The sequence below is a fragment of the Pongo abelii genome, chromosome 3, assembly GCF_028885655.2.
Source record: "Pongo abelii isolate AG06213 chromosome 3, NHGRI_mPonAbe1-v2.0_pri, whole genome shotgun sequence".
Lineage (NCBI taxonomy): Eukaryota > Metazoa > Chordata > Mammalia > Primates > Hominidae > Pongo > Pongo abelii.
Window position 1 is genome coordinate 143,512,665 of NC_071988.2, and position 25,776 is coordinate 143,538,440.

The following is a 25,776-nucleotide window of genomic DNA, read 5'->3' on the forward strand; positions in this document are numbered from 1 at the left end:
CTGATGCCTGTCACCCTCTTCATGGAGATTATTTCCGGTCCTTAGACACACAGATGCCCCTTCACTATGAATGCCAACTGTGTTCTTGGCTGATGACGGATCATAGCAGTCCCCTTCTTCCCCTTCTATGACTTTCCTTTGCCTTCAAGATAAAGTCCACCTCCTTAACATAACCTAAAAGGCCCCTGTTGACCTCTCTACTCTCTATGTTTCCTCTTCTCCTTAGACACTCAGATCCAGCCACATTGAACTCTTCTCAAATACTCTGTTACCTCCGTGCATTTGCACAATCCCCTCACTCCTCACTAAGCAAATTCATACCCACACATTTTGTTTGTTCCAACTTAACATGTGATCCTTTCTGGGAAGTCTTACTTGACCTTGGATCTCATGCTCCTCATCATAGAACATATCCTAACACTGTGTAGTAATGGATGATTGACTTATGTGACTGCTCTGCTCAGCTACCACATCCTTGAATCTTGAAGAGACTGTGTGTTATTAATCTTAATATCTGTCATAGCTCGCACAACACTTTGCACTATAATTCTATTATTTTTAGCTTTTTAGTTGAAGTAGACCATACATTCCAAAAGCACATAAATCATGTATGTACAGCTTAATGAATTTTAACAAATAAAACTTCTGCCATAACTAGCATCAATCAAGGAACAGAACATTAGCCCAGAATCCCTCTCCATGCCCTTTTTCAGTCATTACTCCTCTTATTTCTAATACAATACAGTGTTTTTGAACTTTATATAAATGAAGTCATACAGTACATATCTTCTTTTGTGTCTGCCTTCTTTTGCTCAATATTATGACTGTAGGATTCTAAAAGCTTTTTTAAAAAATGGGTAATACTGCTGTATCTAAGATTTTAATCAATGTATATGAGAGGTTTTCTATATCACCAGTTCAGAAAGAAGACAGCTATTTTGAGGAACAGATGAAATCCCTCTCTAGTGGATGTGGTGATAGCCTGCTCAGCATTCTTTTTTGTGATTTCTATCAACCCAATTTTGTTCAGGTGTACACCCCTCCATAGAAAGCCCAAGTGACTCCCAGTGGGCGGGTCTGGTTGGTAAGCTTTCTCCCCCTTGCCAGGGATTGGCTCAGGAATGGGAGTCTCCATTTCAGCCACTGAGGAAATGTTGCTGGGGTTCGCGGTATCTTTTTGCCTCCTACTCCAGGAATGCATGCAGAAGCAACCCTCTCACTCTTCTCCTGGATGTGTCATGTGTGGGCAGTAGGCTCAGACACTAAGGCTACCCTGGTCCCCTTTGTCCTTGAGGATGAAGTTGATACCAAGAGGAAGACAGAGCCAAGAATCACAAAGAAATGGGGCTTGCTACTGCATTAAGTCATCCTCGAGCCTGTGCTACCTCTAAGTTTCTAGTTACATCATGTCATCCAGCAAATTTCATTATTGCTTAAGGTAGTTTGAGGTTTTTTTTTTTTTTTTTAATACAACTAAAGGCACTTTAACTGGTGTGTGTCCCAAGGACTCAGATGATTTCTTGGAAGGCACATTTAATGGAATTGATGGTGATGTGAAGCTTTGATCTTGGGAAGGGGATGCGAGTCAGTGAGGGATGGAGTGACATGGGATGGAGGGCTCCACCTACAACACAGGCTGAGAAGAAATCCCTCAGGAGTGAGCTATTTGTGCACTGCTCACAATGCCTTGGGTTGCCAAGGCCCCATGGGTATGCTGCAGACTTGAGGAACCTTTTAAGTGAAGAATGGCAACATTGGGAGTGGTGGGGATGAGGGCAGCTGCCTGTGCCAGCAGGTAGAGAGGCTTCTCCTTTCCCCCTCCCATGGAGGAAAGGATGGCCAGTGCAACAGCAGTGATAACCCTATGTGGCCCGAGGGCGTTTCTTCAGAGCACAGGGAGCGCCCTGGATGGCAAGTTGCCAGATTTTGGTAGTACACATGCAGGAAGACAAGGTTGTCAAGTGCTGGACATGAGGCGAAGCACAGGGATGTCAGATCCCCAGTGTTTTCCCAACACTATAGTGTGAAAATGAGAGTGATAAAAGTGATAGGAAAGGGCCCCTGGGTGGATGGAACTAGCTTCTCTCTCTCTCTCTCTCTCTCTCTCTCCTTCTCTCTCTCTCTCCCTCTCTCAATCTCTCTCTCTCTCTCTCTCTCTCCTCCTGGAGATAAGAGTAATTATATTGTCCACTAGGACTGAGAAAGCATGCCTGAGGGCACTGGAGTTACCATGGAGAGAGGACTCTCCAGTGGAAAGGCCACTCTGCATTTATGTGAGGTAGAGCTCAGATTGATTCAAGCTGAATTTACAGAGAAAATAGTTCTTTCTGCCACCCAAGCTGGGGAAGTGGGATAGACCAGTTCTGTTCACACAGGATATCAGAGAGACTGTGGATGAAGGTGGCATCTGATTTGACTTGTGAAAGAAAGATAGAATTTATGCTTGCAGTGGGGAGGATGTTTTCATTAAAGGGAACTGAAAGTGCAAAGGCAGAGAGGCAGGAAGTGCAGAGTGGCTATTCAGGGTATGTGAGAATGGGAGGGGTGAGGACATTTGGAAAGAGACATGTCTAGGTGGAAAAGAGTTGTGAATGCCTCGGAAGAGGTTCGAATCTTACACTATAGGTAAAGGTGAACAATTAAAGGATTTTACCATGTCAATGATATGATTTAAGTTGGCCTCAAGATGATTAAAATCAGGATGGACTAGAATAGGGAAAGATAGGGAGTGGGGAGACGAAGTTAGAGCCCAAAGCAATAGAACACAGGAAAGGAAGTGGGGGCCTGAATTAGGGTTGTGGTGATAGATTATAGAGAATTTCTGGAGGTGAACTTGACAAGAGTTGATAACTGATCGGATGTGAATATGGCATGATGAACAGAAACTGCATCATTGTCACAAAATCTAGTACCAGAGGTTGATAATTTTTTCACATCATGTTACATTTTCCACTTAACCATCTTTCTGGTGAAATGATTCCCAACTTGCAGACTATTTTGGGAGTATATTGTAGCAAAATGAAACACATAAAAAACAAAGTGATGAGTGTTACATGTAAAAAGAATTTGCCTGGAACAGAATCCTTTCTCTCATGGGGTTAACAGTAGTACTGCTTTTCATGAAGTGCATTGTGCATCCCAGTGATGGTAATAGAAAGAGAGGAATTTTGGGGGCCCCTTGCACCTTCATGGCCCTCCCAACTCACTATCAGAACCTACCAGAAGTGAGTCAGAGCCAAGAACTGAAGAAATATTTTTTACAGTTTTTCAGAATTTGTTTTTTTGACTAGAGTGCATTCATTTTCTAAGCAAGAAAACTGTGCCTGGAATTTGACTCCAAAACATAATTCTCTTTATTAGTAAAGAGATGGAATTGTGAACGTGCTCCTTAAGGAATGCATGCCAAAAGCTTTCTTGATGATAAAAAGCTAACAATACCCCTTAAAGTAGTGTTTTTAAATGAATAACTTCATTATCTTCTCTTCCAGAGGGAAGACCATAGAAGCTTTATCACAGGGCCTAGTGTCATGATCATATATTTACTCCATAAATACCTGTGAGGTAAATATCAGGAACAGATTCTAAGTAAAAGACCTTAGATGGGAAAACTCCCAAGCAGTGATATAATATTAAAGCTGTTGTTGTAGGAGAACTGTCTTATTCTTGGTTAGTTGGAAAATAAACAAATCTTCAGAGAAAAAAGTAGAGGGAAGAGTGTCTACTCCTGAGGGCTGTTTGGTTCACTCATTTAAGATTTGACTCAAGAGTTGGGCATAAAATTAGAGGGAAATCTCAGTTCCAGATATTCTAAGCAGATTTTAAATTACTCATCCCCTTCCATGTTGTTGGCTTTGAGGACGTCATTGAGGACTACGGAAGGATCCTCAAGGTCCACAACTTCTTTCTCAGGGAAAGGCTAGCAATGACTTCTTAATTTTGACCTTGGCTGTTTAACAGATCTTTTGTTGTTGTTTGTTTGTTTGAGACAGGGTTTCTCTCTGTCACCCAGGCTGGAGTGCAGTGGTGCAATCTCAGTTCACTGTAACCTCTACCTCCCAGGTTCAAGCAATTCTCCCATCTCAGTCTCCCGAGTAGCTGGGACTATAAGCGGGTGCCACCATGCTTGGCTATTTTTTTGTACTTTTGGTGGAAACAGGGTTTTGCCATGTAACCCAGGCTGGTCTCAAACTCCTGGGCTCAAACGATCCTCCCACCTCATCCTCCCAAAGTGCTGGGATCACAGACGTGAGCCACAGTGATCATTTATTTTCCCAGGTTTACATTGCTTTGTGTAATCCAACCTAGAGGTCCGGTTTTTATGGCACATAGTAATTAGAATGACTAGTTAATCCTCGAAGGATAATCTGGAACGTCTGCATTATATTTTACTGTATAGCAAATCCTGCACAGCACCACAAAAGGAAAGGGGACATTTAATATAGAGCAAGTAGTAATACATAATAAAAATGAAAAGCGTTTAGTAGCAATGAGATATTGTGCCCCCAAATCATCCTTCCAATACCATGATTTGATAGTACAGGGAATGCTGGAAATTTTCCAAAAGAAAATGGAAATACAAGGATTCTATTTTTATTGCATAACAAGGAAAGGAAGTGCTCAACTACCGCAAGAATATGTTGGAAGCATATGGATTTTGAACCAAAAGATGAAAGTGATATTATGCCTCTGGAAATTCAGTGACTTCATTGTGATTTAAAGTGTCATAGCCCACAGTAAGCATCTTGGCAAAAGCAAAAGAAAAGAATGAATAAGAAGCCTAAGTAATTATGAATCTACATTTCAAGATACGAGTAAGGAAAAAAAGGCATAAACTAGCTAAAATTCTTATTCAGGCCAATTGTCTTTAAAATACATCAAGGCATTCTTAAAACTAACTTCATTGCCAGAAAAGCAGCAAAGTATCACTGTCCTAAGTATGATCTAAAAATTAATAATAAAAGCTCTTATCTATATAGAATAATCATTTCATTACTTGCTTCCTTTTGTTACCATTCAGAAATTTAATAGTGAATTGGAAGTAACCTGAACCAGAAATTATTATTTCTCAAACCAAGGAAATTGATGGAAGATATTGACGGACTTGCTGGCTGTATCAACTAACTATTGTTGCATAACAAACAACATCAAAACTTGATGGTTTAAAACAATGATTTATTTAGCTCATGATATTGCAAGTCAGATTGGCAATTTAGGCTGGGCTAAACTGTGCTCATGTGTCTGCATGCGGCTATGTGATGTCTAGTTCACTGTGCTTCCAGGGCTCATCTGGTTGTCAGCTGGGACCCCTTGGCTCTCCTCCATGTGATTTCTCATCCTTCAGCAGCTAGCCAGAGCTTGTGCTTATGGGGTCCAAGAGAGAAAGTAGAAGCATGAAAGAGTTCTTGAGGCCTAGGCTTATAACTGGCACAAGTTCAATTCTGCTGCATTCTATTAGCCAAAGCACCTAACAAGGCCAGCTCAGATTCAAGACATGGGAAATAGACTCTATATCTTGGTGGGAGGAGTTGCATGGTCACATTTTAAAAGCATGGATACAGGGAGGTTGTTAATTGGAACTATCAAATGATCAATCTACTATACTAGAATATATGCTATGGTTTTTCCTATATGTACATACATACCTGCGATAAAGCTTAATTTGTAAATGAGGCACAGTAGAAGATTAACAACAATAACTGAGCTGATCTTAGTAACTTCAGCATATGATTTATTTTCTTTCCTTATTAAGTAGAGAATGTTTATCTTTTCACTTAAAGGAAGCACTTTATGGTTTCTCTTTGGCACATACAAATCACCAGCATCACCATTCTTGCACTTTGGGGCCATTATTAAGTAAAACTAGTGTTACTTGAACACAAGCACTGCAATACCATGACAGTCTATTTGATAACTGAGATAGCTGCTAAGTGACTAACAGGTGGGTAGTATATAGTGTGGATACTCGGATGAAGGGTTAATTCACGTCCCAGGTGGGCGAGATGGAATGGAAATGACATACGATTTCATCACGCTACTCAGAATAGCATGCAATTTAAAACTTATGAATTGCTTATTTCTGAAATTTTCCATTAATATTTTTGGACCACAGCTGATTGTGGTTAATTGAAACCATGCAAAATGAAACTGTGGGTAAGTGGGGAGTTCTGTATTAATATTGCTTGAGATTCATTGGGTTTCTTGACTCTGTAGGTTGGGGTCTCTCATTAGTTCTAGAAAATTCTTAGCCTTTATGACTTCAAATATTGCCTCTGTGCCTCCTTTTAGAATAGCAGTTAAACCAGGGGTGTCCAATCTTTTGGCTTCCCTGGGCCACATTAGAAGAAGAAGAATGGTCTTGGACCACACATAAAATACCAACACTAACAACAGTTGATGAACTTAAAAAAAAAAAATCACAAAAAAATCTCATAATGTTTTAAGAAAGTTTACAAATTTGTGTTGGGCTGCATTCAAAGCCATCCTGGGCTGCATGTGGCCCGGGGGCCACACATTGGACAAGCTTAAGTTAAATTTATGTTAGCCTAGACCTTTTCCTAATATATTCTAATTCTCTTTCATTTTCCTCTGTATTTTCCAGCCCTATGTCTCCCCATACAGTTCTCTGGATAATTTTCCCAACCTGTATTCCAGATCATTAATTCTCTCTTCAGCTTTTTAGGTTAATCTGGCATCAAACTCATTCACTGACATTTTTACAGTTTTAGTTATCATATATTGTATTTCTAGAAGATCAGTTTTTAAAAAATTCCACTTTGCAACATTTTATAGTTTTCTGTTTCTTACAGATGTCTTCAAGCTTATCTTCATTTACATTACATGGTGAGCATAATTCTTTTACTGTTTGCCTTTGAAGTCTTTGTTGGGGTAGGGGGGTCTGTGTTTTTATTGTTTTTGCTGATTCTTACTCAAGTCTAGTTTCTTTATGTTGCGGTTTCCTTTGTGTGTAGGACATTGTATTTGAAAAATTATTTGTGTAAACAATTTGAGTCCCACAGGTGAAGGCCCACTAACCTCCAGAAAGAATTTTTGTTTGCTTTTTCTAGGTTTCTCGGGGGGCACTTTCACCTTAAACTAAGTTGAAGTCTTGAGATAGCAATTGAATCAGGGGTTTAAATTTTCTTCCTGGGCTGGCTCACTTCTGGTTCATGCCTGTCTTGAGTGTGCAGCTCTGTGGAGGGGAGCTTTTAGTTTATTTAGGAGAGGATCTTCTACGAATTCTCCACATTGTACTATCTCCCTTGCCCAGCAAGGCCTTCAAAACAAAGCTTCTAATTTATCCAGATTGACAAACGACTTCAGGGCAAAAGCAGTTTCTGTACCCATTTCTCCTCAACCCATTTACCTTCCAGAGTTCTCATTTTCCCTTGACCTTAGGCCTTAAAAAAAAATATCTTGTTATCTCTTTGATGATTTTAAAATGTTTCTTTTAAGTATTCCAATTGTTTTCGTCAAGATGATTAATTTAATACACAGGAAACAACTTCACTTCAAATTCTCATTCTGTTATTTTGTAGCTGCGTGGCTTTGGACCAGTTATTTAACCTCCATGTAACTCAGTTTTTTCATGCGTAAAATGGGGCTAATAATACTACTTACTTTACAAGATTACATGTAAAGAATAGTGCCAGCATATAAAAAGTATTTGGTAAATGCTAACTATTATTAGTATTGTCATACCACCTTATTTATTTCCTTTAGGCCACTTACCACTTTCAAAAATTTATTTTTATTATTTTTATTGTTGTTATTTTCTAGTAGAACGTAAGTTTCATATTTTCATATTTACCACTATAAAATTGAATACTATTATTTTAAATGAATTAATAAGTGTATTCAAGTTTTCACTATAAAAACATCAGTTTTGGGCCAGGCACGGTGGCTTACACCTGTAATTCCAACACTCCAGGAGGCCGAGGCGGGCGGATCACAAGGTCAGGAGTTTGAAACCAGCCTGGCCAATATTGTGAAACCCTGTCTCTACTAAAAATACAAAAATTAGCCAGGTGTGGTGGCATGTAGTACCAGCCACTCGGGAGGCTGAGGCAGGAGAATCACTTGAACCCAGGAGGCAGAGCTTGCAGTGAGCAGAGATCGTGCCACTGCACTCTAGCCTGGGCGACAGAGCGAGACTCTGTCTCAAAAAAAAAAAATAAAATAAAATAAAATAAAATAAAATAAAATAAATAAATAAATAAATCAGGTTTGGCTCAATCCCAATAACTCACAAATTGAAAATAGGCCAATTTATGTGAAAAAGTAAACAATCTAAAGTCTATTCTATAGCATATTCTTTTTTAAAAGAGTAAACTAAAAACCCACCTTAATCCAAGAAAAGTGAAATAATAATTAGACCATATTTTACAATTTAATTTCCAAAATCACTTGGATATACAGCACATTGTTTCTGTGTTTGAACAAACATGCCCCTTTTCAAATTTTAAATAACAAGATACCTTAGTTCAAGTATCTTTTAAAATTTGCATATGTATTCCTTTGCCAAACATCTCAGTCTTTCATCATTTATCACAATTCTAGAGACTCTTCCATGGAGTCATTACTCCATTTACAGGGGTTCAGGGATGTTCTGCACGTAATTTCTCACATTATGACCTTTTGATGAACTGCTGCATTATGCATTCTATTCAGTGCCAGTGAAAGGAATGAACTGCAAACATCTTTGATTCTTAATGCCTTATTGTGGATAGAGATACAATTTGGTTTATCATTTGGTAGCTAAAAACTTCCCTATTACCTCTGTCTTCTCCCAACTCAGAATCTCAGAAGAATATAGATCATATTAGACATGCTGTTGAGTTCGTCTTAAGAAATGCTCTCGGCCGGGCGCGGTGGCTCACGTCTGTAATCCCAGCACTTTGGGAGGCCGAGGCGGGCAGATCACGTGGTCAGGAGATCGAGACCATCCTGGCTAACACAGTGAAACCCCGTCTCTACTAAAAATACAAAAAATTAGCCGGGCGTGGTAGCACGCGCCTGTAGTCCCAGCTACTCGGGAGGCTGAGGCAGGAGAATGGCATGAACCCGGGAGACAGAGCTTGCAGTGAGCCAAGATCGCGCCACTGCACTCCAGCCTGGGCGACAGAGTGAAACTCCCATCTCAAAAAGATGGGAATTGACCAATGAGAACACATGGACACAGGAAGGGGAACATCACACTCTGGGGACTGTTGTGGGGTGGGGGTAGGGGGGAGGGATAGCATTAGGAGATATACCTAATGCTAAATGGCGAGTTAATGGGTGCAGCACACCAGCATGGCACATGTATACATATGTAACTAACCTGCACGTTGTGCTCATGTACCCTAAAACTTAAAGTATAATAATAATAATAAAACATAAAAAAAGAAATAAGTTGAATTATAGAAAAATAAATAAAATTACATTTCTTACACACCTAAAAAAAAAAAAAAAAAGAAATGGTCTCACTCTCTGACTCAGACTTGACGTCTCTCTTTGGTTCTCCATGAGGAGATTAGTGATTTCCTCTGCAAGGAGAGCCCAGGAAACTCCTTCTTCCAGTAAGGTTACCTGAAGTTCTCTTCAGGTGCTTTCACTTTATTGCCTTCAAAGGTTTTTTCAGGTAGTATAGTGAGTCAATCTTAGTACAATTTTTTATATTCTTTCTGGTCACAGAACATATAGGCCTTTGCAAAGATAAATCTAAATATTAATACATATTTGATAGTATGCCCAGCTTTATGTAATATATTTCACCCCAAAAGTTTTACGGCTATTAGATCTTTATAAATTAAATTATAATCAAGTATACTAAGGGGTCTTTGTATTTAAAAATAAACCTGAGATTAATTATTTTTAGAAATCAGAGTGAAGAGGAGGAGCAGGAGGAGACAAAGTTCCACAGGTAGAGAGGCCAAATTGTGAAGATAGTTGTATGAAATAATAACTTACATACTGACTATTGTCTGACCAGCACTGTTTTAATGCAGGGTCCTGCTGGGGGTACTTTGTGAGTTATCTTTTCATCCCTCATGCCATCAATGTATGATAATGTACGCATTCGTCCATAAAAAGTAAGTGAAATTGTAACATTGAGAAATGAAACACAAATCTCAATTTCTTTTAGGGCAATGTAGTCTTAAAGTCTTGAGTGAAAGAATGGAACTAGAAAAAAATATTCTCTAAGACCAGCTGTGTCTAAGTAAGAAGGTTATGAAGAAGATATGGGGCCAGGTGTGGTGGCTCACACCAGTAATCCCAGCAGTTTGGGAGGCCAATGAGGGAGGATTGCTTGAGGCCAGGAGTTTGAGACCAGCCTGGGCAACATAGCGAGATGCCTCATCTCTACATATTATATATATATATATATGATACATTTGCCAAGCATAGTGGCACACACCTTTAGTCCTAGCTACCTGAGAGGCTAAGGTGGGGGGATTGCTTGAGTCCAAGAGTTTGAGCATGCAGTGAGTTATGATTGCACCACTTCACTCAACCTCTAGACAACAGAGTGAGACTCTGTCTCAAAATAAAAGAGCATTAAAAAAAGAAGATAAAGGAGAGCAAAGTACAGATAATGCTGGACTTTCCTATTGTCATGGTTTAAATGCCCCCTCCAGAACTCATGTTGAAACTTAATCTCCAGTGTGGCAGTATTGAGAGGTGGGGCCTTGAGGTGATTGGATCATGGGAGTCTGCCCTATGAATGGTTGAATGGGTTAATGGGTTATCATAAGAGGGGAAATGGTAGTTTCATAAAAGGAAAAAAGAAACACCCAAGCTAGCACATGACCATGCTTGGTCTCCTGACAATGTGATGCCCTGTGCCACCTGGGGACTCTTCTTTAGCAAGAAGTCCCTCACCAGATGTGGCTCCTTCACCTTGGACTTCTTAGCTTCCAAAACTGTAACAAATAAATTCCTTTCTTTATAAGTTACTCAGTTTCAGGCATTCATTATAAGCAACAGAATATGAACTAAGAGACATATTAAAGCATGTTTTTCTCATTGGTTATAGTGTCATCAACTGGCTTGCAGTAAAGGAGTAATGTGATAAGATTTTGTTTTATTACAATAACTCCAAGAGCCACCTGGGGGGTAAATTAGAAGGAAAAGTGACTAGAGACACAAAATCTCGTGATGGAGTCATTGCAGTAGTTAAGGCAAGGAAAACAACAAGAGCCTAATATAGTGGAGAAGATGCAGAGTTATTTGGGAGGTTGAGTTGGCAGGACTTGCATTTTAGTGGCACTCACAGGTTTCTGAATTGCACTCTTGAGGGACTGTTATGCCAGTTACTAAAATAGGGAATGTAGGATGAAGGGTAACTTGGTGGCAGATGAAGAGGAATGGATTTAATGAGTAAGATACTGAGTTCGTCCAGAGAATCTTGGAGGAGGAATCTGTGAGTATCCATGTGGAGTTGTTCAGTATACCTATTGGATACACAGGTCTGGGACTCAGAAGAAAGAACAGGACAGAATTAAAGGTCTGACCTACACCTACGTTGGGCATGTAGGTATAGGTCAAAGCCGTGGATGAGATGGATGAAATGACTTGGGAAGATCAGTGAAGTGAAAAGAGAAGAACAGTAAATGTAGAACCAGGGGAGCCTGAAAAGGAAGGAAAGTTTGGAGGGAAAGAAAGACAAGCAGGAGAAAGTGTGTTTTTAGAGGTGTAAGGAGGAAAAATGCCAAAGGAGATGAGTATTTCAGGAAAGAGAAATGCCAATAATATCAGAGGGTCCAGGGAAGTCTAGCATAATTGGTTTCTGAAAGGTTTTCACAGGATTGGACAAATACAAGGTCATTGTTGACTCTGCAAGAGTACTAGAGAAGTGAATTGAAAATGGGATTCAATTTTCTCCCCCTTGCCAGCCCTTATCCTCATCTGCCTGGGCCTCCAGACACTCTCTGACTCACCCCACCCTGCCTTTTGTGTTGTCTGGGGTGAGTTCCTTAGCACTAAAGTTCAGGGCAGAATTTCCTCCTCAAAGCAGAAAAAGAGCTGTGTGTGTAAGAAAGAGAGAAGGGAATCAGATTATAGTCACTTAAGTAAAGCAAGATTTCAAGCTCTGGGGAAGTCAAGTCTCAAGGGGTCTAAGCTGGAGCTGCAGATTAAGGGTACAAGGTGGGAACAGAGGGTTTCAAGGAAAGCAAGTTACAACACAGGAAGAGCAGTTGGGGAATTTCAGAGAGCTCCAGTGGGGTTTTCCCAATTTGCCTTCAAGGTCTGATAGGTGAGTCTGGCTGTCCAGAAGCAGGGCAGTAAAGTGAAGAAGAGGTGACTGTAAATGTAAAACAACTTTTGAGAAGTTTATCTATGAAAGACAGGAAAAAGTGAGGGTTTGTATACATTGGACTTTTGTAAAATAAAGCATGTACAACGATAATTTGCTTCCTAAATTTAGGGCTCATTACACATTTGAAATGCTGGAATCTGGGATAGTGGTGATATTAAGATAATGGATATAATTTAGAAATATATTTATTCTTCAAAAAGTATCTGTAGTTAATGGGGCTGATTGCCAGAAAATAGACTTTAGTCTAAATGATGATTAGCAACAATAATTTGTCTGTCTTATTTTCATTTTTATTTCTACAGGGAAGAAAGCTAATGGAACTCGAGAGCAGGTGAAATGGAAGGCTATGTGCAAGTTCTAAGGGAATAAAGTTTGTTTTCTAATGTTGCCTCTTTATCTAGATTGTTTTTTCATAACCTGATTGAAAATCTCCGTCCTTTTCACGTTCTCCCCTGCCTGAAGTCATTTCTGCCATGTATATGAGCTAATGATTTTTGGTGTAGTCACCTTTTCAATTGATCTGTGTTGTTTACCAAGTCCCACATCAATTTCAACTGTGCTGCCTCCCGGAGTTCTGCTAACTTGTGAGGACAAACAATCCTCTCCGCCTGGCAGGCAGCGGATGACCAGACACCACTCAGTTCTGATTGGTTGAATCCCCTGGGTCTGATTAGTCCAGATGAGTCAGAAGTCACGTTCCCAAGCGTGGGCTATGTTGATTGTTCGTTATTGTTCTAAGTCTTAAACAACTGGAAAGATAACAAATAACGTTTCCTTGAAAACACATCTTTTCCTAAAAAGTGGCTGAAAATACTTGCACAGGTATGTTGTCTAGTGGTGGCAACGATGTGTATCAGTAAGAGCTCTTTAAATTAAAAGTGACCTGATTAAATAGATTTAAATAAAAAAGGGAATTAGTTGGTTCTCATAACTGAAAGTCTGGGTGAGAGTTTAGGCTCACGTGAACTTGAGTGCTCAAATGCTGTCATTACAAATCTGTCTCTCCACTGGGGACTACTAGATAGGGGAGCGAAGAAGCAGGGGCAAGAGTTGAAAAACTACCTATTGAGTACTCTGCTCACTACCTGGGTGACAGAATCATTTGTATGCCAGACCTCAGCATCATACAATATACTCATGTAACAAACCTACACATGTACCCCCTGAATCTAAAACAAAAGCTGAAATTTTTTTTTTAATCTTTCTCTCTCTGCCTCCCAGCTCTGCTGTCTTCTGTGCTGCCTTCACTCTTAGGCTCTAACCAAGTCATGAGAAAAGTATCAGCCAGCAGCTCCAGGCTTATAGCCTATCAGTTTTTGAACTCCAGAATATAGTGAGCACCTCCTTACCAGTGGTTCTGGAAGATATATCGGAGCTAAATTTTACTTACGAGATGGTTGAGGAGGGTGTCCATGCCTCAGATAACTACTAAGTACAAGGACTGGACTGGACAGATAGACCAGGCTTATCTTGCGTACCCGCTTCTGGAAATGGGGGTGACTCTGGGGGTCAACCATGGAAACAGCAACGAGAAGTGTGCTGCATCCCTGTGGTAGGTCAGAGGATTTCATTAGGGTTCAGCTCAAGTTCCATGTTCTCACCAGGCCTTTCACATTCAAGGAAGGTAGGTCCCTTTTTACCTAACAGTAGAACCTATTCTTAAAAAGAGGAGAGAGGCTATAACTGATGTGAGGAAAGCAGTCCTCTAACAGAAAAACTGAAGAGAGTAGAGAAAAAAAAAAAAAGAATACCATGAGAAGGGAAACAAAGAGTTAAAAAGAGACACAGAGAGAAAGACAAAAAGATTAAAAATAAACAGAAACTGTAAGCAAACATAGGATCATTAAACAGCTATAAAGCTAATCACAGCATTTGCCTAGACCAATTCCAAGAGAAAGCAATTTTCTTTGACGTAAGCACCCTGGGAAGGAAATGTTGGCCTGTTCTGGCTCATCCCCAAGGTATGTGTCTCTCTTGTCTTTTCCTGCTCTCTGTCTTCCATCCCTTCTGTTCTCTTTTTAACTGCTCACATCTGTACCGACTGCTTCTTCTTTACATAAGTAGCTACTACCTTCCACCTTCTCTTGGCTTCTTTTGCTTCACTTCTGCACAGCAAAATTTTACTTCCCAATTCTCCAAGGGAAGATGGAAATGAAAAAGATGAAGATGACACTCTACCAAGCTCCTGGCATAGTTATTTGATGTGCCAGAACAAAGACAGACCACATAATTTTTAGGGCCTGTTATTCAAAACTTATTAAGAACACTACGATAGGCTGGGTGCAGTGGCTCACACCTGTAATCCCAGCACCTTGGGAGGCTGAGGTGGTCAAATCACTTGAACTCAGGAGTTGGAGACCAGCCTGGCCAACATGGTGAAACCCCATCTCTACTAAAAATGCAAAAAATTAGCCAGGTGTGGTGGTGCATGCCTGTAGTCCCAGCTACTCAGGAGCCTGAGACAGGAGAATCGCTTGAACCTGAGAGGTGGAGGCTGCAATGAGCTGAGATTGTGCCACCTCATTCCAGCCTGGGTGACAGAGCGAGACTCCATATCAAAAAGAAAAGAAAAAAGAATATCATGATATCAGAGCATTAAACTAAGAACAGGGATTTTCTGGGACTGGGATCTGTGCAACTGCACAAGATACACACCCATGAAGCTGACCCTGGACAGAGTTCTTGGTTATCTTCCCAACTGCTCTCCTTAGTTATTCCCTCTCCTCCATATGGCCTCTTTTCAGAGGAGGCTGGTCCCATCCCCAGTGCCAATAATATATTCCCATTCCCTTTGTCTGCAACTGGCTTATTCACGAACACATGATACAGCCTTGGTCAATGGGACTTCATTTCTTCTTTGATGAAAACAGACACATGGGAAGAAGCAGTTCTTTTTTCCCTAGACATTGTGCAATAATGCCTAGCACTGCTTCAGGCATCTTGCTAAATGAGAAACACTTTCCCAAAGACAGCAAAGTAGAAAGAGAAGACATCCATCAATTAGTTGTTGAATTAACTAGCCATGAAGTCCTTCCCACTTAGACGTCTTGGTATGTGAAATAGATTTTTTCTTATCGCTTAAGTCAATTGAGTTGGGGTTTTCTGCTTATAGCCAAGAGCAGTTTAATTAACGTATCTTAGTAATCAAAGAAATTATTACATAAAAGTAAATTCTTACATAAAAACAGGAACAGGAAGGAGAAGGACAGTAATGTAAACTGTGGTGCCATACAGGAGGACCAGGCTTAGTGAAAGTATTTTTTCTTACTGAAGAGGTTCATCTCAGACAGTCCACCTTCCTTCTCCCTCTTGTGAGATGTTAAAGCAGATGCATGGAAAGTTTAGAAAAAGAATACAAAGTAACAAAACATAAAATGAAATGCAAACCCAGATTTCAGAAACACTTCTGTTAATAGAAACTTTGGCTTACAAATAAGATTTCCTGACGGTGATGTGTGAGTAAGCGTTACCAACCCAGAAGTAGAAACAACTAGCCCTTGAATGCGCTTTTTTGGGTCATCTTTGAAATTTCTGTAGTAAGTGACTTATATATACTTTCAAGAACTTAGCAAAATAGAGATAAACTAAAGGGAAATCTTTCTTGAGGTACTGCCAAACAAATATATTCTAAAGCTATTTGTTATGGTGAGAATGCTGTCTATTGTAAGTAATAGGAAAACTAACTGAAACTGACGTAAGCTTACATAATCAGGGACTCCAAGGTAGACTGGATTCTGGGCCAGCTGGATCCAGGCTCAAAGTAATTAAGGCTCTTTCTTTTTCTCACCTCTTGACTCGGCCCACCCTTGAGAGATACAATACACTGATACAATACTCCTCACATGCCCTGTCCTGGGATCAGGAGGAGGGGCTCACCTACCCCAGCCACCTAGACTAAGATGGAAGAGAATGTGGGTTTTGTCTCAAGAAGGGGAAAAGGATCCTGGGCAAGTACAAACAACAATAATTGTACATTACCTTACAAAAAAGGTACATTATCTTACAATTATTGCACAACAAACTAGTGTTGAAATTGTAGCTTATTAATAGCAAATGTTTCAGGGAAAGGCTAATGCTAGTCAAAAGTCGAAGAATACTAAATCCAACACGAATTTATTTCAAATTCACACATGTCTAAGCCTCAAATGTAAATTGAAAAGGGAATGAAATTGAAGCTAGAGACATCATGTATATTACCAAATCAAAGTGACAGATTAGAGATAACAAAGCAAGATCTCTGAGTGAAACTATTACACTCCATCAAAGTGGCAATTAAAAAGCCCAGATGTAAAGTCACATAACTTTGATTGGGTTCATACCGACATGTCTGACTGCTCTTCAGAAAAGAAAATTTAATTAGGGAGTTGACGTCATATATTAGAAAGCAACAGCAATGTTTCATTCTTTCTCCTAAACAGTTTGTATTAAAATCTTCTAGTCACTAGATACTGAACATTCTGAGTTACTGGCAAAATTCCAAAAAGGAGTTGTGGTGAAACGGAAGTCATACTTCCAATTTCTAACTGCACCTTTTTTTTTTGAGATGGAGTCTCGCTTTGTCGCCCAGGCTGGAGTGCAGTGGTGCAATCTCAGCTCACTTTAACCTCCGCCTTCTGGGTTCAAGCGATTCTCCTGCTTCAGCCTCCTGAGTAGCTGTGATTACAGGCGTGCGCAACCAGGCCCAGCTAATTTTTAAATGTATTTTTAGTAGAGATGGAGTTTCACCATGTTGGCCAGACTGGTCTCGAACTCCTGACTTCAGGTGATCCACCCGCTTCGGCCTCCTAAAATGTTGAGATTACAGGTGTGAGCCACCGCACCTGGCCTGCTTTTTATTTAATATAGTTTTAGGGAGTCACCTTTTTAAGAACCAGCTCTTCAATCTGCCTGAATTTGAGATTGCCTCATTTTCATTGGCACAAGGACAAAGACATTTGTTTCTTTTCCCAAAATAACAAGACATCCTTTATTTCAAATAGAGGTAACTAGAAAACATTGCAGTAATTTATAGATACCATGTATCTATCGTAAGACACCATGTTATTCCAAAAGCTGAAGAAAAATTAGCTATTTAAGAAGTAGTTAATCTGAATCAAAATTATGGCATTGCCTTGCAAGGAGTTTTCTTGCATCTTATACAAACCAAACTCCTTTTTAAGTTATCACCTGATGAATTGTGTGATGTTAGTCAGTGCTGATGGGAAGCCATGGGATGTGAGTGAAGGTCTTGACCAAATGAAGAGATATCTAAAAAAAAAGAAAAAAGAAAAAAAACCCAGCTCACTCAATATCATCTTTTTATATCTTATTAAGCAAGCAGCACCCATGATCACAATATACAATAATAATATGTTACTAAGAGAAAAAAGGTATCTGAAACTAAAATTGACTGTGGACAGTTTTTCCTCAGAAGGAAGAGGTGTCATAATTCATTTCAGTGGGGAAATAAATCTTTATACTGCTCCTTTCTTCTCACAGAGACTATAAAGGAGAGGAGAGAGGAGTGAGACCTGGAGCAGAGGTCTGTCATTCACAGTCTTCCATCATTCAAGAGGGAGCTTGATACTTAGTTGGGAGATAGAAGTTAGAGCTGCAGTGTTCTCTCCAACCCCATCAACAGTAGGAAGAATCGTAGTTATCGTTGTTTTAGATGTTGTGGCAATAAAGGAGGGAGGCAAAGCAAGAGCTAAGCAACTTGGTGGGAAGTGAGAGCTGGTGAAATAGCCAAGGGACTCCAGAAGAAGAAAGTTAAGCATTGTATTTCAAGTTATCTGCCCTAGAAATCTGTGATGCAACCTTTTTGCCATTCCTCTGAATTATTAGTAAAAATTTGCTATACATTGTAATGCATTGTGTAATTTTTTTTGAGGGGCAGGGTATAGTTGGAATTCAAGGCAAGCAGCTTGAGTTCCACATAGAAGGTAGTATTAATCAGAGAAATGGAGATAAGACATTGGTGAGCAAGAGTTCTGTAGAGCAGGAACACAGTCACAAACATAGCCAAAGTTGACACAGAAATTCTGGGAAGGAAATAGGATGGGGACTTCAGTTGATATCTGGGTTACTCACATATATTGAAAGTCTACTGTGTACTAGGCTCTGGACTAGGAGTTTACATGTACTCTCTTGTTCATTCCTCTCAACAATTCCATGTGCTTTTATTACTTTTCCTCCTTGACATAAAGAAATGGAGGCATAGAGACATTAAATAACTTGCCAAGGTCATAAATGCTGGCGCTATTATAAATGGAGCACAGAGATCTGTGTGACACAAAAGCCCACGTCTGTTAGTTTATACATACTCCCTTTCCAGAACCCTCATGGACTTTGCAGTACTGTTTGACACTCTTTGATCCACACTCTTTTCCCTTGGTATAAATAAATAAGTGCTGACTTTAAATGCTGCCCCAAATTTCCAGTTATGTTCAGTTTTAAAAGAAATCTCTACTATTAATAATAGTTATTGATTATCTAGTTAGTATGTATGAAAGAAAAAAGAGGCATAATACCCAATTCCTAGCCTTTTGAGATGTATAATTAAGTTGGGTAGATATGGTAAGTATTAACATAGAAATAAAAAGCCTTGTAAACATTCCAAGCCAAAAACCAAAAGGCTCAGCTAATGTCGGGTAATGTAAAGTTTGGAGTGAGAAATATACTATGGGATTCCTAGGTCAATTTCTCAGAAGCTGTGTGGGTTTGAGCAAGTGACTTGACCTCTCAGTCACAGCTGCCTCACTGGCAATATGAGATGGGGAGATCCCCTGCCTTACCCATCATAGCATTGCTGTGAGTCTTAAGTGAGGTGACAAATGGAAAAATTGCTTTGTAAACTGTAAAGACTTATATGAACTTCAGTTATTTATGCTAGAATTCTCCTGTAAACATGACTGTCTTCCAGATATTTGTTAATGGCCCATCCTACATCAATGGGAAAATACCATAAGGTAAGACTATAATGAGTATGTCTGAACAAAGCATCTGTTGTTCAGAAGCACTACTTTCACCTATCGCTTATCTGCTCATGTTAAGAGAATGATTAGCAGGAGAGCAGGCAGCAATTGTAGTGAGGAGTATTGGTGCTGACAAGGCAAAAAAGAACAAACATAGTCAACCAAAACCCTATCCTCTCCCACGCACTATCCCCTCCTCTGCTGGTTATGGAAACAGTCAGTTTTATACCCTGGCTCTTTCTCAAGTACACCTTTTTCTTCTCTGTATCAGCACTGCCTGACTTCAGGCCCTGGTTTCCTCTTGACTGGGCATTGCAACAGCCTATCAATCCATTTCCCATGCCACCACCAAGGGTTTCTTTCTAAAATGCAAATGTAATCATGTTGCTCTCCAACTTAAAAATCTCCAGACTATCTTTCCAATGCCTGAATAAAGTTTAAACTCACCAAAACCTTTCATAATCACTTTAGAGAGGTAAAAGTTGATTGTGAAAGGTTTTGGTGAGTTTAAATAAGCTATGATCAACTACACTGCCACAATTTTGGACTTGCCCTTCCTTGCCTTGTTCTACTGATGATTTTTCTTCCATCCTTCAAGACTCAGCCCTGGATCAACCTCCTCTTCACAGCCTTCTTCCCCATCTGCTCCCATCCCACACCTAGAAGTAGAGTTAGGGGTTCTCTTTGATCCATTAACACATAAGGAATGCTTCTCTTACAGTATCTTCCACAGTTGATATAATTACTTATTTTTCTGTCCACTAGACTATAAAGTCCCGAGGATTGTGACTTCCTCGAATTTGAATCTCTGGCACCTAGTATATAATAGCTCTTTAATAAATGTTGAAAGAATAGATGTATTAACACTGACTTAAAAGTTCCCCATATTAGTTTTTAAAATGACTATATTAGCAATGTATTATAGTAGCACAGCTTGCTTGTAATTTTCTGTCTTATGTACTCAGCATGGAAATTTTTTCAATCAGAATAACTGAAGTTGTAATCATTTAAAAGAGGTATCACTAGCTAAATGGGTTCTCGTGCTTAGAAAAATGTAAGAGAGTGCAGTGAAGAACAGAAAAATTCCACCAAGATATTTCTTTATCCTCATTTTCAGGTCAAATTCCCTTCTCTTGGAACTGGCAGTCAAGTTGTAACTTTATTAATTATGGCATTACTGGCTGTGGCTATCAGCATATTGACACTGTCAAAAATATATAACTGCAAAAACCAGTAGGAATAAATGGAGCATGAAAAATGGAATGTTTCAGTATGAGAAACTCTCTAAAGGAAGAATTCCAGTGCCCAGAGACCACTATCTGGTCAAAATAGTTGCCTGACTGTGGGTATAAGTAAAAAACATTTCATTTATAGTGGGCGGTGTAGAGACGTCAGTGTGGGACATAGCTATTTTAGCTGCTTTTTTTCTGTGTAATGGCAAATATCACAGGGTTCTATAGAAAAAGTAATTGAAGTGCGTTAATCAGAGACTCACTCTCTGGGAAACCACAATTTACACTAGACTAAGTGATAACATGGAGGGGCCATTACATCAAAATTAGTCTGACTTTCTGTATCAGTGGGATTTTTTAAAAAAGGAAATTGGTAGACTTTCCCTTTTTCTCTTTTTTTTTAGAGGCTTCCTTAAGTAGGATATCTCCTTAAAATCCATGAGTAAAGTTTTGCTTTCTTGTAAAGGCTGGGATTATTGCTCTTTCTAAAAGGACAGAGGAGACCTGCAGATGAAAGTTCAGGGCAGCATGATATCTTTTCCTTTTCATTGACTCTTTGAGTTCCCCAGCTTGTGCCCTCATCATCCTATGACTGGATCATTGCAACTGCCTCAGGCACCTCCCATCAGCTCAGCCTGCCTTTTGCTCTAGTCTTTCCTGGGTCACTCAGCTCTGCACAGGTTAAACTTGCAGCACCTGGCACATGGTGCTCCAACCGTGAGCCTCGCACTTATAGCCTCAGAGTGTGTATGCAAGGGGGCAGGGTAACAAAATGCTCCCCTTTTCCATCCCAGAGGTGGATCTGAGGCTCTTTCTACATGACCTGCAGATGGTGCCATCGGCATCAAGCCCCAGTTACCAACTGGATAGCACACCATTGTATTTGCTGTCCTCCCCTCTTGTTTCATGCTCTACCAAGTTCTCCAGTCTTGTTCATTGAGACCACTTCTCCAAATGAACCACCTGCATGCAAACCTTGTCTCAGACCTCTGCCTTTGGGGACACCCAAGCTAAGCCAGCCTTCAAGCTGGTCTGTAACAGACACACATTTTTCATTACTAAATGCAATGGGTAGAAGTATTTTTTTTTTAATTTGTAATAATAAAGCTCAAATTTTCACTCCTATTTTGTAACGGGGGGTGGAAGGAAGTAATTATTTAGTTCATTCAAGTAACTCAGATTCTTTTGGTTAAAGGAGTCTCTTTCGATTATGATAGTGTCCATTCCTTCAGCATTTAAGCATCACTATTCTGGATTCTCTCTCTCCCCTTCTCCTACACTTCTCTCTAGAGACCATGCAAATTCTCAGATACTTAATATCATTCTGGCATCTTTCTCTCCCTTCAGTGTTATTTGCTTTCTTGTTCACTAGGGCAATAATCCAGACTCTCTTTGTCTAGTAATAATAAGAGGTTGTAGGGAAAAAAATTACACAAAAAGACAAATATGGCTACAAATAATACAAAGATATTATTATTATTCCTTTTCAAGTCTCTCCCCTTTTTCCAATCAGTCTTCTACTATTATTGACTAGTGCCAGCGTTACCATGTCAGTCATCTACTAAGGAACCGACAATGGCTTCTAATAACCTATGATAGCTAGCCTACACCGAACTTCTCTGCTTCCAGTTGTACTTAAAGGCAGTGTCAATATCCTTTGAAGTGAAGGAGGTACACGGGGTACAAAAATTACAGTAATGTTAGGAGGGAAAAATGGGAACTGGGGAGGTGACCAGCAATTGCCATTAAAGTTTGCCTCTTCTTACTGTCCCTCATATGACCCCCTGCAACAAAAACAATGCTTGGTTCAGCAAGTAAGTTTGCTGTCAGGCACACAGATAAAATATATTTCTCAGGTTCCTTGCCGTTAGGTTGGGGCTGGCTGACTGCATTCTGGACAGTGGACAGCAGAAACAATTTACACCATTGTTGGGGCTGGCCCATAAGAAACTCCCATACACAACTCTCCATTCACTCATTTTCTTCTGTGGTGAACTTGGAAGCCATATGCAGAAGATGACCATGTCAAAAAATGAAATGAGCCTAGGGCCCTGAATAATTGGGTAGAGCTGGGTGGAGATGAACCCCTTATTCTCTCCTGATGCTTACCCCCACCATATCGAATTGGAATGTGAATAGCTCTATTAATTATGACATTATTGTCTGTTGCTATTAGTGTATCAACAATATCAAAAATGTGTAACTGTGAAAACCAGCAGGAGTAAAAAGAGCATAGGAAATGGAATATTTCAGTTTGAGAAACTCTAAAGAAAGAATTCCAGTGCCTTTAAATTATTATTTAAAGTTTTAAAGATTTATTGTGTTAAGCTATTGAGATTTGGAGATTGTTTGTTTTAGCAGCTAGTTTTATTTACCCTAATATACCCCTCAGTATTGTGCATGGAAATCCTCTTGCCCCAAATGGATATTCTCGTCCCTTATTTTTTTTTCTAATCAAAATCCCACCAACTTTCAAAGGCCCAGCTAAAGTCATATCTGACCCACAAACTTTTCAATGATCTCTAGAGTTCATGGTGACCCCGCTCTTCTCCCAACTCCTATAGTACTTGCTGTATGTCCTAATCAGACCTTAAATGTGTATGGCTTTGGTTTGCTACTTCACATTTTAAAATGTGTGTGTGTTTACTTGTCCACTAGATTATAAACTCCCAACTGGAAAAGACTATAACTAATATTATTATTAAACTCCCAAAGCAATTGTCACCCATCTGTGTAGATGGCACACCAGGAATGAAAAGTTAGAAGTCACAGAAGGCTTCTAAATGTCCTATAAATATCATAGCATGATTTTAGCATCAGCTAAATATAAGAATTCAAACCCAGTAATGCTGGCTCACAGGTACAACAATAAATTCTCTGAGGATAAAATTAATGCTTATATATAAATGAGCAGTTCAGAAACACGTTCAGTTTGCTTTTTTCCTCAAGAGCTAATTAATGTTAGCATTTACTCTTCCTCTCTTCTAAATGAATATTAAACAATATCCCAAATTGTGAAAGGCAGGATTAGAATGTGAGATCTTTTTGAAATTCCCCATACCACTGATTTTCTCTCACCTGTATTTAACTCCTCATTTGGAATTAAAGTCAGCAGGTTTAGCACAATCTTTGCTGGACTTTATGAGTCTACTTTTTTGATAATAATAACAATAAAAATAATCATAATAAATAATTCTTTACATTCCTGAATCTCCTCTTTCTGAGCCTAAGTGTTACAAACTAATATCCACCTATTTATTTTCTTTCTCTAACTGTGATGAAAGAACAAGTTGCCAATGTTTATATTTAGAGAATCTCTAGGTAACTATGATTTATTTGGCAATTAAGCAAAAGGGGGTGGGAAGAACTGTTCTAACTTAAAGATGAAAAAAGGTCTTGAAAAAAGTTCATATTCTAATATTTTAATTTAAGTTGCTGTTTGAAGATGCTGGAAATCACTTTAAACTGAAAAAAAATTTGACTGTAACTTTTGTTGCAGTTGCAATGTGCTGGCCTGAATAGTACAGATACCGTTGAACTCTTCTATTCATTCAGGAAGGCTTAGTGGTAGCAATTTGCTTTTCTGTCCAGTCAATGCACTTTCATTTTGAGCTGGAGAAAATACCTCTGTAATTGTAGAGTTCATGCCCTGTAGTCTTTAGTTTCTTCTCCATTGAAGCTACTTGTATAGAGATCAGTCTCTGCTGGTTTTAACAGTGGTTCTAACAATCACAGAGCATTCAGTCTCATCCTTTTCAAGTTCCAAGAACAACATATTCATAATAAAGAGTAAATTTTCTAGTCTTTCAGGACTAACTTGAAATGATAAAGCAACATGGGACAAATATCTGAAAAGCAAAGAAACATTTTATGGACAGTCTATCATTCTTGCATTTTTATTTTTTCACAGCCGTAATTTAACCTCTGGTTGACAGCAAGGAAGACCAAGAACTACGATTTAAATACACTGGTTCATATATTTTCCCCTACAAACTCTAATGTGAGAATTGCCTTTCAATACGTGCTTGAAGTTTATAAAAAATAGTCACCATTAAGGACTTTCAGCTGAGGTTTGCAAACTGTGTTTCTCAAAGTCTGAGGTTCTATGTGGTGGGACCTCAGGGCTGCTAAAAGTAGGCTGAGTGTGGGGTCTTTTCTCCCCTTCCAACCCAGCGTTTTGCTTTTTATCTGTTTACATTTGGATTTCTATATAAAATTTACAATTACAAAATGGATTCTGTTAAAAAAATCAAAAGTCCCTGCATGATGTAATCCATCTATGGAGATGTTTATCTTCCTCCAATTGGTGCAACTCATTTTTCTGTATTAAAATAACAAAAATGTCATGCTGTGGGAACTGTGCAGAGGACATTTGCTGTTTTGTTGGCTGCCTGGGGTCTATACCCTTTCCTTGCAGCACCCTAATTTCCTTTTGGGGAACTACCTCTCTCCCACTGTGTGTGATGCTGGTGGATGGTAGATCTGGGGACCTCCCTTCAAAGGAGCTGAAGTGACTTGCTCTTTCCTCTCAAAGCCCCAGGACAACAAAGGTGTGAATCACTAACCTGTGCTCCATCAGTCAGATGCCCTCTCTTGGGTCTCTGAATCTGGAGTGAGTGACACAACAAAAGGAACACCGGGATTTTCAAGATTTTATCAGTGGTACCCTGCCCTGTCAGGAGACCATGCTAAGGTTCCTCCTTTCCCATCTTCCAGAGCTGCATTGGTGCCTGCCCATTTTCGAGTCTGAATCTCAAGCCTTTCAGCAATTAAGTGAGTCCCTACTAATCCTTCCACCTGCACATGCTTTTTCGCACTGTGTACCTTCATTTTTCTTGCCTTGCTCTTCCTTTCTCCTTTGTGGACCAGACTGTAGACTGCAGACTGCCTTATGGCAGCCTCCCACAAGAGTTTAGCTACTCACTGTCCACTGTCCCTTGGGATGCATGCTTTTCTTCTTCTAAGGGCGTTGGTGGCTCACTTACTCTCTATCCCTTTCTACTTCAGTACCTGCACTCACTTCTCCCTGTTTTGGTTCTGCTGTCCTGTGTGAGTGCTGATATCCAATGCATTCCTGCCTTCCTGCACAGTAAGTTACCCCAGCGACAGTATGAAACATGTAGGCTTCACTTGTCTGGAGAGTCAGGAACTCCTGCCAGAAAAATGCAGGCAGAGAAGGTTAGGAACAATAAGAATATCGGGAATGTAGTAGTAGTGTGTCAAGACCCAGACTGAGAGACAAGCAAGTATTAGAGAATGGGCAGGAAGGGGCACAAAATTAGATACACAGAAA

The 25,776-nt window shown here is 39.6% G+C and overlaps 1 long non-coding RNA gene across 1 annotated transcript in view; it reads left to right on the top strand.

The window, feature by feature from the left end:
* The window catches only part of LOC129059067 (uncharacterized), a 37,610-nt gene extending 24,612 nt beyond the window's left edge, over nt 1–12,998 (top strand). The window contains exons 2-4 of the long non-coding RNA XR_008524738.1: nt 6,807–6,840; nt 9,987–10,070; nt 12,601–12,998. This is a non-coding gene — a long non-coding RNA (uncharacterized LOC129059067). The remainder of the gene's footprint in view (nt 1–6,806; nt 6,841–9,986; nt 10,071–12,600) is intronic.
* Nucleotides 12,999–25,776: the final 12,778 nt, after the last annotated feature.